This window comes from Panthera uncia, chromosome C2 (genome assembly GCF_023721935.1).
Source record: "Panthera uncia isolate 11264 chromosome C2, Puncia_PCG_1.0, whole genome shotgun sequence".
Taxonomy (NCBI): domain Eukaryota; kingdom Metazoa; phylum Chordata; class Mammalia; order Carnivora; family Felidae; genus Panthera; species Panthera uncia.
The window spans coordinates 145,907,922-145,927,122 of NC_064810.1; the positions used below are offsets into that span (position 1 = coordinate 145,907,922).

The following is a 19,201-nucleotide window of genomic DNA, read 5'->3' on the forward strand; positions in this document are numbered from 1 at the left end:
GCTTCCTCCTTCCTAGGGAGGAAGACTTCTTTAGCTCTTTTGAAGCAAGTCTACTGCTCCATTTTCTTGTCCCTGCCCGTCATTCACTGAAGGTTTTGGCTCCTGCCTCACTGTTTCCCACCACAGCTAAGACCGTCATTCTCAGTGGCCTTAGTGTTTTTGTAGATAAGCCGCCAGCACCCCAACATGTCAGCTCCTCAAGGGCATTGCTTGCAAAGATCTTGGTCTTGACCTCACTTCATGACCCCCGTGGCCATGCCTCGGCCTTGTAATGACTAGTAGCTTTGCCATCTTCAGAGCCTTTATCTTAACACCATACTCGTGGAACACTACCTCATATCTTTCCATGGCGTTCCCTCCAGCAGGTCTCTAACTCTGACAATTTTTTGACTCTACTGGGATATCGAAGGATTGACCCTCTCAGCCTTGCTCTGCCCCTCACCTTCCCCATGTCCTCACTTGTCTCTTGCTCTTGCTTAGATTTCAGGGCCGCCATTGTGATGTCAGCATGAATCCTCATCTCCCTTGCTCATCTTTCCTCTCCCTGATATACTCACCTGGCTACTCAACCTCAGGTAAATTAGAGTCTTCACCTGCTCTATATTTGTGCCCAAGTAGTTCTACATATTTAGGGAAGAGGGGTAAAAACCCCCACAACACCATGTTGACTGGTGTCATTTTAAACTCTTGCCAACCGTTATCAAGTGGGCCTTTGCATTTCCAATCTATTTCACACTTTCTCCTCTCTCGTTAAACCTCCAACATCTCCTCCCTAATCCACCCTCTTAACGGATGATGTTGCTTCCTATTTCACGGAGGAAATAGAAGCCTTCAGATAAGACCATCTGCAGGCTCCCATCACACCTGCCCCCACACGCTCCTCCCTCCCTTCTGTGCTCATGGATGAACTGCTGATGCTCCCCGCTAAGGCCAACCTCTCCATTTGGGTCCTGGATACCACCCCCTCTCACTTACTCTCAGACTGTACAAGAGACAAGTAATACTGCGCTATCACATTTTGTCTTCCCTACTTGATTGCTTTCATCCCCATAAAAACATATTGTAATCTCTCCCATTAAAAAAAGATCCCTCTTGTGACCTCTCATTTCCTGCCATTTCTTCAAACGGTCCTCAAAAGAATTGTGTAAGTTTCCTATCTTCTCTGCCTTAATGTCTATTCTTTCCTTAATCCAACTCCTTGGAAACACATCTGTTGTGGTTATAGAGGATCTCCATATTGCCAGATCCTATGATCGATTCTCAAACCACATCTTGCTCTCAGCAGTGTGTGACACTGTTGATCACTCTTTCCTTCTTAAAACACTAAATTCACTGTCATTGGGCCACCATAAATTGTTGGTGCTTCTCCCATCTCATAGGTGACTCCTTCTTTTCCTCCTTTATTGGTATCTCTCCTCTGGTCAGTGTTGGTGGGACCCAGGCTCAATCTTCAGGCCTCTTCTCTGTTTTTATCTACTCCCATGTTAAATAACATCAATATTCATCAGTATGCTTATGGCTTCCAAATATGCATATTCCTTCCCAATATTTCACCTCAAGACTTCAAATTCCCTATTCTACATCTCCGTTTGACTATAAAATAGACATCTGTACATACATCACAGCAGCAGTAGAAAATAAATATGAATACAAAGGAACCCAGAGGTCTCAGGCACAGACCTCTTTGTCCTCAAATTTCTGGGCCGCATAGGACGCACAAGTCTCCAGGAGTATGAAGCACCTCAAATACCAGGAAGCCTGCTTCTGGTAGGGTATCTTCTAGTAAGCTGGTCATATAAGCAGGCTTTAGCTATGTGACCAGCCTTAACCATTCAAACCTGCCCTGCTATCAGAAGTAGGTACAAACCACCAATCTAATTATTTTACTAACTAATGCTGACAGGTTGATTCATCCTGTTCCAAAGTGAATCACTTGTCTTTAGTTAGTACATTCTATACCACTGGGCAAGGGTCATTTGTCTGGAGATAGGCATGCGATCTAGATCATTTAGTATTAACCTGTGCATGCAAATACCATGACAATGAATAAGGCCTTTTTAAGCCTACAGATGGTGGAGCTGACAGAAACATTGCAGGTAGGACAGGAAAATATTCCAGCTGCTCCTGCCATGCGGGGAGAGGTCCAGGGTAATCCACCTTCCCCAATGGCCCAGCTGGTTCTTCTGGGCAGTGGTGTTATATCAGGGGCATCAGTAGTGGTCTCTGCTATTGGTAGGTTGTGAAGGTCAATTTTGGGAAAGAGAAACAAACCCATGTTGTTGAGGACCTGCATGAACTCCATCCCTGATACCATAGCCACTGTGCTTGCCCATCAGGTGTGACTGGTAAAGAGGCTGCTGACATCCGCATCTCTTTTTGTTAACCAGATTATTGAAAGTCTCCTCTCCCGCGGGTGCTCTGTGATGAGCATTCACCCAGGACAGAGATATCCTTGCACTCTGTACCCATTCCAAGAGGTCTGTCTGCACATCTCTTTCTTGGGTCTCTTTGTTACCAGTCTTCCATTTTTGTTCTCCTGAATCTCTGATCATCCAGCCAAACCCTTAGTACTTCCTGAATCACCATAGAGTTCTACCTCTGACCATCCATCTTTCTTTCCAGGGACCAACTCACCGTATTGCTTAAAATTCTGCCCTCAGGGAGATTTCCCTCTGTACGATGCTATAGTAGTCTACATCTAGTAGGTGCAGCACCCTGTGTAGACCCATCCATAACTCCCAGTCTAGCTCCCGGGTTTTTCTTCCTCAATCACCTGGTCATCAAGGACTCCCCACAAAGCCATAGGTGAGGCTGGAGGGAGTGGAGGGACCATAGGAATCTGAGACTGAGCACCTGCTGAAGCAGCTTTCTTATGCTTTCAGGACCTGAGCGAGCCCAATATCAGGTCTGTCGCTTTTACTCGGTGACGATACGCTGCTGCACACACAAAGCCACCTTTGCGGCTTGGACAGTCAGACAGCATCTGGTTCACAATGAGCAGTTCAGATTACATGGTCACTTGGTCCCCTACAGTCAGCCCTGGTAGCAATGGACAAGCTGCTTCTCAAAAGGAAAGCCGTTACTTCTGGAATAGAGCACAGCTTTGCTTCGAAGCCCTAGGGCACTAAGCTGTGACTCTCTCAAGGCTCTCCCGAGGTTTCATGGAATTAGTTGCTGGAAGAGCTAATGGACCCAAGTCAGCCACCTCCTGGTCCGCCACTGCAGTTGGGGTTCCAGGAGGCAGAAATTTGCTGCCTTCCACTAACACGTCTGCAACTTTCAGCCAACTTCCCAGTAGCAATGCAGCCTTGAGTGAGGCTACTGGAAGGGGACGATGTAGGCTGCGGCAGCAACTCTGGCCTGATGAGTCCCCACATGCACCATTCCAGATGAAGGAGAGTCTGTTACCTCCTTTCTGCCTTTGAAATCTCTGTGAATGTAGCTGAGTGGCGAAGCCCACGTTGCACCTGCATCCCACCTCTCAGCCCCCTCGCTCCTGCAACCCAGGGGAGAACGCAGAAGTGGGTGTACTGCTTGTTAAACTATCTCTTCTTGCGTGAGACATTCATTTACTTGGAGAGAGACGAAAAGGGCTGTACAGATCCTGAGAGATCTGACTTAATTAGGCTAATTTGTTAAGTACTCATTGCAGTGAAAAACATTTAAGTGAATGAAGTTTAATTGTTTTTTTTAATTATTCATTTTTACATCGTGTTATATAAGTTCCTGATTTAAAGAGCAAAATAGGTCTGGCTGTGAAAATCAGCCCTCGTGTTTCTCACCTTCCTCAGGAAAAACAACAATAGCAACAGGTTTAATTCTTTCAGCTGATGGTTTTGTATCTACGGCCCATTCTCTGAAGAAGATGCTATTATCTTGCTTCTTGGTTTGTGTGAAATTGGGGGTTTCCTGGCACTAGGGAGATTGAGGTTTGATTCTCTTTTGCTCCTTTATCCCCACCACACACAGAGTCCCCATGACCCCCATCCTACCAATATGATCCAATTATAATTTGGGTTCTTTCAACATTTGGTCTCCATCATGGCTATGAAAATGCTTTTCATAGCTGAGCCATGGAATATACTATGATTACTTCTCCTTCCTGAACAAAGTACTCTCCTCTTTAGTGAATTGTTGTCTGTGTTTGCTTCTTTGTTTGCTTAGTTTCCTGTGTATTTCACTCGTTCAGCCCCTATCATTCCCCCAGTTGTCCAATTCTCCTCTCAGAATGGGCAGATCCACTAGATTTTCTTTCAGTTTCTCTTAAGGAAATCTCTCCCCTGGTGCCTTCTGACTGCTCTAGTCAATATGGTATTTTGTCTCCTGCACACTTACTGTTCTGAAATTTCCCTTTACCACCATCACTTTTGCCTCGCTCCTGGGTTAGATCCTTTGTTTCCTAAAGCCCATTCCTTCCTCTTTCTTGGTTTATTCGCTTGTTTTATTGGAGCACATCCTCCATAAGCTTTCTTAGAAAGAGTGCATGGGACTTTTTTTGAAATTTTTTGAGACTTTGTGTGTCTGAAAATGTTTTTGTTCCACCCTGACACTGGTTGATATTATGGTTGGGTGTAGAGTTCTAGATCAAAAACAATTTTCCTTTATAATATTGATTACATTGCTTTTGGTTACTCTGAAGCCCTTCTGATTCTGGTTCTTTGTATGTGACCTGTATTTTCTTTCTGGAAGGTTGTAGGATAGTCTCAGTATTCTGAAGTTTCATGATGACATGCCTCAAGTACCTAAAGATCCAATATAACAGAACCTTTCAATCTGGAAATCTATGTTCTTCGGTTCTGGGCAATTGTCTTAGATTATTTTGTAGAGCATCTCTTGTTTTCTGATTTCCTTGCTTTCTCTTCCTGGCCTTCCTGTTATATGGATGCTGTGCATCTTGTATTTGTCATTCATTCATTTAATATTTTTTCCCATTTTTTTCTCTTTGATTTTTTCCTCTACTTTCTAGAATATTTCTCACCTTCTTTCTTCCAGAACTTCTGTTGATTTTTTCATTTATATTGTCATGCTTTTTAACTTTCAAGGACTTTATTTGTTCTCTAAATGTTCCTTTTCTCTCTCTCTCTCCCTTCCTTCCGCTCTCCCTCTCTTTTCCTCCTTTCCTTTCACTTTTTCTTTCTTTTCTTCCTTCCTTCCTTCCTTCCTTCCTTCCTTCCTTTTCTTCTAATACGCTGTTCTTGTTTTGAATATGCATTATGTATTTTTCTATGGTGGATTTTGTTGTTAGTTTCTTTGGTAGTAGAGTATCTCCTCCATAAAAATTTATTTATTTATTTATTTATTTACTTACTTACTTACTTACTTATTTCATTTAAAGTCTTTTCTCAAATGTCTATTGATCCCTGCTCACTGGTTCCTGTTAAGAGTGGGACAGCAAGAAGCTGATTGGAAGCTTGAAGGCCATGGGTGGACTGTTCTTGGAGACGATGGGCTTCACAACAGGGTGGTCTGCCTGGGCTGTTTCCTTGTGGGCATCACTGAAGTCAGGTCTTCAAATCTGCCTTCTTAGGCTGGTCGTCGTCCCCAGAGAAGGCTGTGGAGCCTCCTACCTAGAGTGGATGGGCCTGGCTACCCATTCTTAGGGCTAGTTTGGGAGGAAAGTTGAGGACTGGGCTGGGGCTCAGTTGGCCAGTATATAATTGTTTATTGAAACGCCCTGTTTGTGGTATGGTACTCCCACTCTGAACTGTGTCTGATGTCCTCAATCCAAAAACCCTGCCTTGCCCTCCCCAGATAACAGAATGACAGTTTTCTGGGAGGTGGGACGGGCAAGCACCGGCTGCATGGAGTGGGAAAGGAGAGGTGGACTTTAACCGATTCTTAAGCAGCCTGTGGGCCATGTAGCCCTCTCTTTCCCCAGACCCCCAGAGTAACCAGTGGCGGTCATTCCTGGCCTCCCTCTGAGGGGCAAGCCAGGCTGCATTTGCTCTGCTGCTGGTGGAAGTTTCGCTTTCTGGGAGCACTCTCAGTCAGTTGCCATAGACCCATCTGCTGTCTCACTTTTAACATGCTTTCAAGTTATCTCTTCTGCTTGGAAAGTTTGTATATTTAAAAAATTCCTTTAAGCTAAAATTGGGGCAGTTTAGGGAGGTGGTTTAGAGCAGGGACCTTGGGTTCAGTAGATTTGGGCTCTAATTCCAGCCCCATGACTTACTAGTCATGGAAACTCCTGAAAGGTGGTCACTTTTCTGAGGCTCAGTTTCCTGATCTAAAAAAAATACTGGAACAATTTTAGGGAAATTGGAAAACTAATGTAATAATTGGGGTTATATGAGGATTATATGAGAGGTACACAGGACACAGTACACATTAGACAGTCAAGAAGTTCTAGCTAGTATTATCTCAATTATAGCAATAATAATTTTCTTGATAATGAAATATCTGCATGACATATAATTGTGAGTAGAGTAAAAGCCTGGTAAATGATGATTTGTCCAAGGCTATCTCTTCCCTGTCACTAAAACTGTCTACAAAGATTACACACACACACACACACACACACACACACGCACACACACACACACACACACACACACAATTTGTATGCTGTCTGCTGTGGGCAAATTTAGTACATTCAGTGATGAAGGAATACTTTTCTAAAACTTGTTGAGCAAGGAAATAAGAACATGGATCGGCCATTGGGATGTTGCACAGTCAAAAAGTATTGGTTATTGCTATTAGTAAAAGGCTTTGTAAGTGCAACATTGAGCACCATTCCTGGCACAGAGTAGGTGACCGAGATGTATTCTCTGAGTTTGATCTGTTTTCCTATTCCTTCTGCTTGTCGGAATGTAATTGGCTAGCCCTGTTTGCAACAATTGACATTTTTAAAACTTTTAAAGTGCTTGTTAGAATACACTGTGATCTGGAGGATGTTTCTTTTCCCTGGAAGAAAGCCCCAAATGTTAGCTTTATGTGCCTTAGAATAAGAAGCACAAATCTGAGTGTAATCCATTTGGATTCTAATGAAAGCCTGTGACCAGAACTCAGCCTTCAGGAGGTATTTTGAAGGGCAAATGTAAATAACAGTTCATATAACTATTTCTTTTGGCAAAGGCAGGTTTATTTCTGTAGAATTTTATCTACTACAGTGATCTCTGCCCAATGAAATGGGAACTGGCAAAAAAAGTCAGTAAATCGCTGAAGCTTTCCTGTGAGCTCTGGAATTTAAAATACTTGTGATTTGGGGTCACTTTTTGTCATTTCAGATAGATTTTCCTTCCAGAAATTTCTAATTTATTATCCCAGCAATAAATTCTGGCTTCTTCCAGATGCATTCTTTCTTCAATGTTGGCTTTCATTTTTTCCAGCTTCTTTTAAAGTTCAGAATCATACGCCAATTTTAAGCCAGTTGGCTTTGATTGTTCTATACCGCCAGCAAAGAAAATGGCCCACCTCATCCCTTTCTCATTATTCTGAAATTCTTAAATAATCTCTTGGTTTAGTTAACTCATTAAAAAAAACTTTCTTTAAGTGAGTTCATGTGGATTGAAGTACTGAAATCTGAGAAAGACAAACTCAAGATTTTGTCTAGGTCTTGAAGTAGGCATTTATAAAGATGGTCAAGGGATAGTTTAAAGAGCTGGAAAGATCCAACATTGGTCGTAATCTCTTGCCACCATAATGCCATATAACAAACTATCCAGATGTCAGTGGACTCTAACAGTAGGTATTTATTTTTCTCTCTTATGTCTGCAAGTCATAGGGCCCACCCAATTTAAGCTTAGCAGGGCTCAGTGGGACTTCACTACAACTCACAGGTAAATGACTTACACTCATTGAACTCCAGTTTACCCACCTGTAAAACAGGGCATTAAACATTTCCCTCCTTTGGAAAAGTATGTCTGAAGTGCAGGCTTAGGCCTTTGGCCACAAGTGATGAATCCAGGGTCGGCACCTGACCCCAGTGTGATACTCTGATTACTTTTTGAAGAGTTTGGGATTTTGCAGTGAGAAGCACAGAAGCTAGAGGACAGGTAGACTGAGTCACTTTGATGGCACAGTTCTGGAAACATCTATGGAAATTGCTCTTAGTGCTGACGCATCTGGGTTTTTTGTTGGTTCCTGCCCTTCTTCTGGAATCCGTGAGATGCCATGACTACTTCCAATACACTTCACCCGCTGCTTAAGCAAATACGGTAGATTTAAAATATGGCCCCCAAATTCTTTGACCTTCTTCTTAAGAGGTGGGGAGGGGGTGTCTGTTAATTAGTTATCGCGTGACTATTAACATAAGTGGAAGTTACATTATGCCATTTTCCATCCTCAGACCTTAAGAAACTGGCAGCTTACACTCTTTCTCAAGAGGCGCTTGCTTTTGTAACCAAGCCCCCATGTTGAGGGGAAGCCCAAGCTGCCCATAGAAAGGCCCATGTGGAGAGAAACCACCAACGAGAGCCATCCTACTTGCAACATGACTGAACCACATGGGAAGCAGAGCTTCCTGCCTCAGCCCAGCTGTCCCAGTTGATTCCATGAGCAGCAGAGACAAGCCGTCCCTGCTGAACCCGAATTGCAGATTTGTGAGAAAAATAAATGACCGCCATTAGTGTAAGCCATTCCGTTTGGAATGGCTACCTAAGCAGCAATAGATGAGTGGAATAACCAGCTACAGCTCTACTTGGCTTTTTTTTTTTTTTTTTTTTACTTTCTTTTCTGTTCCTTACAACCAGAAGCAGGAGCACAGAGATGAAGCACTTAGATCTGGACTCCAGTTGTCTGGATCCAAGTCCTGCCTTTGCCATTTGCTAGGTGTGACTTTTGGGCTGGTTGTGACATCTCTCTGCACTTAAATTTTCTCACTTGTCAAATGAGGAGAGGAATAGAAAATAGTCCCCTCTCACCAGGTTGTTCTGAGAATTAAGTGAGATTACGTATGTAAAGTATTTAGTGTATTTCTGAATCTGGCTTCTCTCATTCTGATTCATACAGAAGTGGGGTTTGGGAATGGGCTGCAACATACCAGAGCTTCCCATGTGGAAGCAGCTGAATTGAGGTGGCATGGGAAGAAGCGAGGACCCCCTGATCCCAGCAGGGGATACTGGCAGGGCTTTTACACTCGGGGGCAAATATAGTCCATTAAAATACCTCTCCCTGTCCACTTGGGGCCAGATCATGTGGCCAGTGGCGAAGCACTTAGGGGCAGACCAGCAAAATATCAGAGTATTTCAGAAGTTGGAGATCCTCTACAGACTTTAGTAAATGACTCCAGGAAGAGATAAGCTCCAGACAAGCCGGACTGACCACCTGAAAGCAGAGTGACAACAGAACAGAGACACTTGTTGCTGACGCCCTGAGGCCACTGGGGATCAAATAGTCATGCCCTTCTACATCTCAGAGGCTAAGTTCTCTGCTGCCCCCAAATGAGTGCCCTGATGAATATGCAGGCTCCTGGATGAGAGATGCCTGGGAGAAGCCTAGGAAGGCAGGGATGCTGATTTTGCACATACCCTAGCACCTTCTGCTGGGACATTGGGCATTTTGCCAACACTGCACCTCTAGGAACATGGATGAGTCCTCATTGGTTTTGTCTATACTGCGTGTCCCTGACCCCTTGGCTAGCTCTGACAGGTCCAGGGGAGAACCCAATCTTGCTCCATCCAGCACATTCTCTGTCCTTGAACTGAAGGGCCTAGACCTTAGGTTGCTGAGTCATGGTAATGCAGAGGGACGGTCAGCAAACCTGCTGCCGAGTCCACAGACCTGCTGTTGGCTTCTGCCTTTCCTCCAGCCTTGGGTTAGCTTTTCCTTTTTTTTTTTTTTTTTTTGTTCTGTGGGATCCGGCAGTATTTACCTAGTAGCGACTGCTTTTTAATTAAGCTTCTCTCTCGTTTGCCACCCTAAGACACTCATCAGAATGGAGATTTAAAAAACAGAAAAACAGCAAATGCTCTGCTCTGTGGGCACGCGGCGATGGTTCAAACAGATGATACATAGTGAAGGTTACCAGCCCTGTGCCTGCACAAAGTAGGTCATCAGTACCCTCTCCCTTCACCTGTTTCCTTCTCTTGAATGTACTTTGGACACATGCTCATTACCACAAAAGGCCAGCCTGCTCTGGAGTACTGTTCTCTTGCTTCAGGAGCCTGCAGCCCTCTGCCCATCTCATCTGCATGCTAATGCAATTTCCGAGGATGATCTATCCTAAGCGTGGCTAAAATTCCTGGGAGATTTATTATGTTCCCTAGTTCTATAGATCAGGGACAATTTTTTATAAATTCTTGCTTTTGCTGAACAATTTAATATGCCATTGTCTAGGCAACGGAATTCTCCTCAATTAGATTTTCAGGCTAATGTGGGGAGGAACTTTCCCCCTTCCTCTCCAGCAATATTAGGAAAGGCTATAAGTCCTGCTCAAGAACAAAATTTGCTGCCGCCTCATGAGGACACTCAAACCTGACTCTCTTCCGCAGCAGTCCGCATCTTCCCTTCTGCTCCAGGCTGCTGTCTTGGTGAGGTGGTTGAGGCTGCCCGTGAGAAGAGCCCCCAGCTACCGTGGGGTCTGGGCACTGGCCTCGCAGAAAGGCCCCCCACCAGGGGACATTGATCTTGGAGAATGAATCACTGCCTCAGTCATGTAAGCTCAGAAATTCAATCTTTGAAGTCCAGAAGTTATTAGACGCCTGAATAAACATTGCCAACGAGGAACGAGAGATGAGAACAAACCAGAAAGAGAATTTGCTACTTTCAAGCAGACTGAAGGTTCGCACCAGCAGGACGAGCACATTCTGTCCCTAGGGGCATCGCTCCTCAGGAAGCCAAGTTACCTGATGGTGGCTGGGTGAACAGGAAACCAGAATGTGACCTTCTTTTTTTTAAGTTTATTCATTTAATTTTGAGAGAGAGAGTGAGAGCACACAGGGGGAGCAGAGAGAGAGAGAAACAGAGGGAGAGAGAGAAACAGTGGGGGGGGGGGAGAGAGAGAGAGAGAGAGAGAGAGAGAGAGAGAGAATCCCAAGCAGGCCCTGCACTGTCAGTGTGGAGCCCAACGTGGGGCTTGAACCCACAAACTGTAAGATCATGACCTGAGCCGAAACCAAGAGTCGGATGCTTCACCGACTGAGCCACCCACACGCCCCTCCAGAACGTGACCTTCTACTGGCTTCAGCCTTTCCTGGGCAGAGGATGGGCAGGCCCTGCCAGTATACAACCTCTACGCCTCCTTGTTCAGGCTTCCCTGGTTCATCAACCTTCATCGAGGGACCCTTTCTCCCTCGAGGGGTTGATCCCTTTTTGGGCCTGGAGCTTGTTCTCGGGCCTCTACACTCCTGTTCACTCCATCACGAACCAGTTCCTGGTTTAACTCTCAAGACATCCTTAATTCCTTCCCTTCCACACCCGGGGCTCGGTTAGTCACCATGCAAGATGGAATCTGGGTTTTGACTGGATTTGAAGGTGGGCAGGAGGGGAAGTTAAAGTTGACTCAGGTGGTACATCTGGGTGACAGGCTGAGTGGTGGCAACCATCTGGATCAGCATGATGATAGCTGCTGTTTGTTGGGTGCTGTGCTACAGGCAACAGCATCATTAGCTCATTTAATCTTCCCAAGTACCTACAAGAAAAGTACTAGTCTATTTCCCAATTGGCTGAATGGCAGCTTTGATAGATTTACTTGTTTTTGTTGAATTATTTAGTTTTAATTGACCAGTTTTCATTTTGTCCTTGTAACAGCATTTACATAGAACATTCAATGTGTCCTTGCTTCCATTTCCTCTGCTGCTGCTGGAGCTTAAGGGTGGAGAGAGGGGAAGTGGAGGGAGAGGAAAGTGTAATATATTCTTTAATAAGGAGAATTTTTATGAGCATATTCTTCATTTATGTTTTCTTATTCATAAAGAGAATGTATTTATGAGTCTTTATAGTAAAGAACACAGTCTCATGAATGTATTCTCCTTATGCCCCCACCTCCTCCAGCCTGACTTTCTTTTGTGGCCTCTCTCCCTGTCAACCTCCCCCTCCCTACTCCATCTTGGCACCTCAGTCTCCAGCTGCAGCAGCAGAGAGCTGGGGGAGACAATATTTAAATATTCCATAAAATCCTGTTATGGAGACAAGATGAACTGGCCAATGAAAACAGACTACAAAGGATCAAATGATGTAGTGAATTACTCATTTGGTGGGCTGGCTCCCAGGGTTTTGGGTGGACTAGCCATTTGGCTTGGCTTTTGGTTGACTATCCAGATGAAGTGACCTGGAGTCATTTTCCAGACAAGGAAGCGGAGGCTGGAGAAGCAATACCAAAGGTTAGAGCCATAATTTGAAAAGGCTTGTTTGAAGGTGAGTTGGTGTCTTTGTGCCATTCAGCTGGATAGGAGCACAGAAGAGAAGACGGGATAAAACCCAGGATGGATTTCCCAGGGTCTCCAAAGAACTGTATTCGGGGAAGTTGATTTTCAAGTGTCAAAAATGCAAATGCCTTTAGAGTCCAGGAAAGTGAGAAAACAATCGGCAGGGTAAAGGAATTAGAAAAATCTAATTTTCTCTAAATAAGCCCACAAAACAGTGCTAAGTGTGGTGCAGTGTGGCCCTATCACTTGACACCCGTGACAGGGAGGCAGTAGGGACAGATGGGGATGGTAGTGAACTGAAGAGGGAGCTGCCATCACTCTTATAGATATTTTGATTTTCCCAAAAGAGCTGGAAGTCCTGATTTTGATATCAAATCTCCCAAGTTGTAAGCGTAACTTCAGATTCCTTTGCAACACCGTGTAGGCCAGTCTAAACAAATCTGGATGCTGGATCTGGTCTGTAAATTTGCAGCCTTGACAGCTGGCATGGAGACATCACCAAACCTGGAAGCTGAGTCAAAACCATGGAGGCCATGCGGCTGTGGGGAGGTCTGCAAATTCAGATTATGACGAAGAATAGATGAAGACGTCAAGAAATGATCTCAGTGCTTACACAAGAATAACATTTTATCACCAGAAGGAAATCAGTTTCCAAATACCTCACCTCATACATGGAGTGAAGACTTGAAAGAGGAGGCTTTGAAACCGGAGAAATCTGGTGCTGAATCCCAGCCCTACCACTTACCTGCTGTGCAACCTTGAGCAGATCCATCAACCTTTTGGTGCCTCTATTTCCTTCTATCTGAATTCTTGTGAGGTTCAATGCAATAAGATATGAAAATCTAGATAGACGGCAGATAGAAGGCTCTCACTAAAACAGCAGTGGTGATCAATACCATCGATAATCATGACAATTGTTATCGGTACATACATTTATAAACTCCAGAGAAAGCTACAATGGAAATTGGCTGCTGAAAGTTTTGTTCATGGGCGATTTTTCCACAACGTTGGCAAGGCGCTTTGATGCTTCCTTCTCATTTCAACATAGTTACACTGGAAATCACAAACCCTAGTGCCTTTTTGTAATTCTATCAGAAAAGCATTCAGGGAACTCAAATAATCCATTCAAACCCAAACCTGGTGGGAATTTCTGGCACTTGACTAACAGCATAAGGCATCTCCAGATACTTCTATCCAGTGGCTTTTAAAGCAGGCTGTGCCTTGGGAGGATTCACACAGAATTCAGCTCGTTTCTCATGCACAGGGCTCCTTCATTCTGTTTTCCACCCCTTCCATGCTGCCTGTCTCTTGTTGTGCTATTCAGCTCAGCCCAGGTTGAAACCACTGCATTTGATGAGCCAAGTGGCCATCTTCTAGATAGCCCTTTCAGGACTTGCACTCACGCGCACGCACACACACACTCTTATCCAGCACTCAGTACGAAGTCTTAAGCTTCAGTCCTACTGTGGGAGTGGAGGAGGGTAAATGTGGGAAACAGGGGCCCTTATGTTTTGAAAAGAGTGAGAAAGTCTCTCAATGTAGTCCCTAGTTGCCCATGCTAACAGAGAGAAATCTGACTTGCCTCACAGTCTCACAGTGTAACCAGCACCCAGGAATGCAGGGTTTGGGCCTCCAGAACAGTTGATGGCAAAAGTCTAGAACTCCTAACGTCATTTCTGATTCACTCCCCACCCCCCAGGGCTACCTGCACCAGCTCCTGACTTTAGGTTTGCCACCCTCGTTCTAGCCCAAGCTCAGACCTGATGTGACAGATGTGGCTTCTCCTGATGAGCTTTGGGCCCTTGTCGCAGATGCTGTGGAGGCCTCACCTTGACCATTCCCTTGCTCGTGGACCCCATGATGTCCAGTTTCCCGTAGCTGCAACTTGCTGCCTGAAGAAGGCTTTCTCTAGCTACTTAAGCCCACTGAGCTGGTTCCCGGAGCAAGCTATGCCAGGGGGTTAAGCCTCACCCTCCAGCAGCCCTCCACTAATGATGGATGGGAATTGGGGTGAATAAAACTCCAACTTCCTCATTCTCTGAAGGAGAGACAACTCTGAAGCGTGTTCCACCCCATGTCCCAGAGGTCCCTGGTGGGGCTGAACTCCAATTGCTCACAGGGGTCACTGACCCATCAAAGCACCCACTGTCACTACCATCCCTTTTCTGACACATTCCTGCTCTCATACTGACGTTTTCCAGGATAACCTCCCAAATAAACTTGACTCAGGATATGCTTTGGGGCAGTCTAGCCTAAGACAGCCTTCTTTCTTATCCTACAGAGTAAAATACTACTCACTAACCACATTATTATGTCAGACACAATATTTATTTCACATTAGATCCCTGAGATGGGTGCTGTTTTAACCCCCACTTTACAAATGAGAAAATGGAGGCCACAGAGCCAGCCAGTGGCAGAGACAGGATTTGAACTCAGATCTTTCTGGCTCCAAAAGTTCTGCCTGCCCTATCATATGACACTCACCTGGCTCCTTCCATCCTGGATCTCTTTCCTGCAATCAAGCCTTGGCCACAAAGACAGAAGGAGGAATGGCTGACCACTTACTGTGACACCAATTATCGCCACATGTAAAGAACAGGAAATTGTAATTCAGGAACTGAGTGTACCAAGACAGCTGGCTTCAGCCCACAGAGGCAGGCAGCACTATTATTTTAAGAATCCTTCCGGGCACAGAAGAGCAGCCTTTGTGTCTGTGGAGGTTGGTACAGTGATGGTGATGCCCTCCCCATCAACAGACTGTGTAGGAAGACCTATGAAAAATGGAAAAACCCAGCTTGGACCCTCTCTGGTCTACTACTCCTAGTACAAAGTAGAGGACTAACAACCTGGGGATCTGGCTTCCAATTCTCAAGCTTCCCTTTATAGTCTGTGTAAAGTTTGGTTTCTTACTTCCTTGCACTGGACCTCAGTTTCATGGGTTACATGTACTAAATCTATGATGGTCCCACCAACTGTAGCAGGCTGAGTGAATTTTAAGTGTTGGGTGCTCCATTTGGATGTTTTCCCATAATGTTTGGCCTGTGGCTCACTCCAGATACAACTTCATCTTCAGATAAGGTAAATAAGATGATAGTCAGGTCCCATCGTGGGATCAAAGGAAACACATCATTGGCCAAAAATATATTGCTATTTTGTGCTTACTCTGGTGTGAGATTCTAGAAAAGATGAGCATTGGTTCATATCTGCATTCAAACAATCAACAGTACTTTCAAGCATACCTTTGTCCTAGGCCCTGAACTTGGCGTCATGGGTACAAAAATAGATAATACAAGGCCATAACCCCAAGTGTCAGGAAACACCATGGAAAGCGACTAGCAGGAATGAGTGTGAAGGAAAAGAACCTGGACTCTCTCTGCTTATCCTGAGAGATGGCCTCAGTGAGTCCGCCTCTGGTGGGGAATAAAGCATAGCAGCTCTGTCAAAGAAGGTAAGCTCCATCCGAGGAGAGGTCATTGCTTGCAGTATTGCAGAGGGGAGAGACTCTCCCAGGAGAACCAGGGAAAGCTTCATAGAGGAGATGATATTTGAGTGGAGCCTTGAAAGGAGCACAGGACTTCAGCGGCTGGAGATGGGAAGAGAATATTCTAGGCAAGGCAAATGTATGCAAAGTCCCCCAGACATTGCCCAGGGCACAAGTTGTTTCAGTTGGATGCAGCAGAGGTTATCTGAAAAGAAAAGGATATAGGAAGAAAGACTGGAATAGACTGTTCAGATCATATGAGAAAGCTTCTGAATTCAGACCAAGGAGCATGCAATTCAGCAGGGAATCGGTAGATGAGCCCTAGCAGTCAGGGTTCTGAATTCCAAGCCACAGAAATCAATTCCAACTAATGTTAGCAAAGAGAAGACTTTATTAGAAGGATATGCTAAAGCTCGTAGAATTGAAGGGAAAGCTGACCAACCAGACCTCAGAAAATACAGGAACCAGGAAATCTAGAAGGAAATAGTGATAGGGAATAATAAACAGCATAATAGTCAGGTTTTGCTGCAGTAAAGCTGCTTAACAAATAGTCCTCAAAGCTCAGTGACTGACAACCGCAAACCTTTTATTTTTCTTGTTCATGGGTCTGAGGATCGGCTGGGTTGGCTCCCTTTCAGGCTATAGATAAATTCGGGTGTGCAACACATGTCTCCTCATTCTCCTTGGGCCAGTGGCTACCTGAGGCTTGTCCTTCTGCAGCAGAGGGTGGAAGAGCAAGCCAAACCACAGAAGAACATTCAAGGTCTCTGCTCCTTTTCAGTAATGCTGAATAATATTCCCTTGGCCAGAGCAAGTCCTGTGGGGAAAGAGAAGGGAAAATAAGAAGGAATGGGAATCTTGGGAATCTGCGATGGGTGTGTAAGTGAGTGTGTGTGTGTGTGTGTGTGTGTGTGTGTGTGTGTTTGGGAATGGATTGTTTCAAGATACTAGTAAATAGGGGCAGTTTGCCAGTACGATTACAACACTGGAGGCCAGAAGTTTCTGCTTCCCTCAGAAACTGAGTGAGTCCGCTTTTCCCTACTTCTGGCAACACCTCTCCTTCTGAGGACCAAAGTAGAACACCCTGGAGGTATTAATATAACCCTTAACCTCACAGCATGGGAGGCCCCTTGAGGATTTTTATACATTCTTACTCAGACCCAAGTGATAAAGCTGACCACCCCCCAAACCCCCACCCAGGGAGCAGCCTTCATGCCCAAATTCTTTTTTTTTTTTTTTTGAGAGAGAGAGAGAACGAGACAGAGGGAGAGAGTGAGAGCAAGCAGTGGAGGGGCAGAGGGAGAGGGAGAGAGAGAATCCCAAGCAGGCTCTATGCCCAGTTCGAAGCCAGACACGGGGCTCGATCTCACGAATGGGAGATCGTGACCTGAGCCAAAGTCAAGACTCGGGTGCTTAACTGACTGAGCCACCCAGGCACCCCAATGCCCAAATTCTTGAGTGAAGAATTGAACCCTGGGGCAATATTGACCACTGGGAGCACCAGGGATCCCAAAAGACAAAGCTACCTATCTCAGATCCCTCAGGGGATAAGAAATAGGGGAGTTAGAGCCTCCTTTCTGGGCTCAAGTAGAAAGCACTCAGCTTCTTGTCACTCCCAGGATGGGGAGCAAAGCTCCTGGTTGCACCTGAAACCATCCCTCACCCCACCTCTGCATCAGGGCTCTGCAAACCTGGGGTTCCCCTGGGAGGGCTTCTGGCTATGGCATCTCACTGGGTGCTATGCCTCTGGCTGGTCTCTAGTTCAAAGCTAAAAGTTCTCATTCCAACTGGTGATTTTCCTCCCTTAGCCAGGCTGAGGCTCATGTTTCTATAAGCAGAGCCCTGGTTGCTAGGTGACATCCTGGCTCCTCGTTCCGGAGGCAACCGAGGCAGAAATGAACTGAAGAGATTTGAAGCTTCCACTTTGAAGACAGAATATGAAACCTAAAAGAGGAAATAAGACCCTAACTTAATTGGAGGGTTACATAACAACCAGACATGGCTCTCATGTCCTCCCCGCTACCCTGCCAAGACCAGTGGGATATATTTAAGTGTATTTTTCAAAATAGGAAAAAAAATAGTAGCAAGTTGAACTGATAAATATAGTTGGCTCTTTTGATTGGGAGAGGAAACTTCTAATTACATCGCTTTTCTAAGCTCCATCAATCAGATCTACACCTTCATTAGCCTCTGAGTCATTAGTGGAACTTATTGAAACAATTAGAACTGCACAGAACTGCAACCATCAGCATCTCTGACAGCTGCATCGGGGATTTAAACTTTTCATTAAAATTGGATGGAGCCTCTTGCAAATCAATAAGGAGTAGATGAGCATTCCAAGTGAAAAACGAGCAAAGAATGTGAATAGACAACTTACAAAAGAACCATGAATGGACAATAAACAAATGAAAAAATTTCCCAACTCATTAGCAACTGTGAAAATACATTAAAATAATAATGAGAAAGCATTTTTATCTATTAAGCAAGTATTCTTTAAATGATAATATACAGGATAATATACAGTAAATGTGCTATTTTGATGCACTGTTGGTTCAAAGGCAGTCAAAGGAGACCTTTCTGGAAAGCAATGTGGCCACATATTGAAAGTCTTAAACATATACACAACTTTTGGCCAAGCAATGTGGTGTCCTCATTTACAAAATGTTCACATAACATTATTTATAAAAAGGGAGAAATTTGAAAAAATATGTATCTAACAGTGGATATTAGTTAAGCAAAAAGAAATCATTTAATTACATGCAAACATATTCTCAAGATTGGGAAAGGGAAAAAGAAGGTTATAAAGTCGCATGCACTTTATGAATCCATTTCTGTAAGATGAAAAAGAAAACTATTTATGTTCATATAGAATACTGTTAGCTGGGGTTGACAAACGTTCTTGATTCATGGAAACTTTAGTGCCTCCGAAGTTCTCTCATGGAGCCCCTGGACACTGCTCCCTGCCCTGAATAAAAACCCGACAATTGAGCTTATTAAGTAGCTAGCTCCAAACAATTTAACAGTAGTAGTTTTTATGGTGTTGGGCAGATGTTGCTATGTTTCCGTCAGGTACTTAAAACACCCTGTGGCACCCTTGTGAGTTTACTGCGGAGCCCTGGCACATACTTTGGAAACGGAGCAGCTATAAAGCTAAAGGTTACCTGTGGTTCAGTTCTGGATCCCAAGCTGCATGTGTTTCCACATGGGCTCTCTCGCTTGCTAATGAGTGACCCTGTGCAGACTATCTTCCCGGTGCCTCAGTTTTCTCCTCTATCAAGTGGAGTGCAGGTGACTTTGAATTTTTTCTTTATACTTTTTTTTTTTTTTTGCATTTTCAAAATGTCACACAGTAAACATGTGTGCTTTACTCTTTCTTTCTTTCTTTCTTTCTTTCTTTCTTTCTTTCTTTCTTTCT

At 44.5% G+C, this 19,201-nt stretch overlaps 1 long non-coding RNA gene across 1 annotated transcript; it reads left to right on the forward strand.

Annotated features, from left to right (window-relative positions):
* The first annotated feature begins 522 nt into the window (after positions 1 to 522).
* LOC125921398 (uncharacterized) lies at positions 523 to 15,164 on the forward strand. The gene is made up of 3 exons (XR_007457411.1): positions 523 to 575; positions 9,863 to 9,984; positions 14,005 to 15,164. It is a non-coding gene; the product is annotated as an uncharacterized LOC125921398 (long non-coding RNA).
* The last annotated feature ends 4,037 nt before the right edge of the window (positions 15,165 to 19,201 follow it).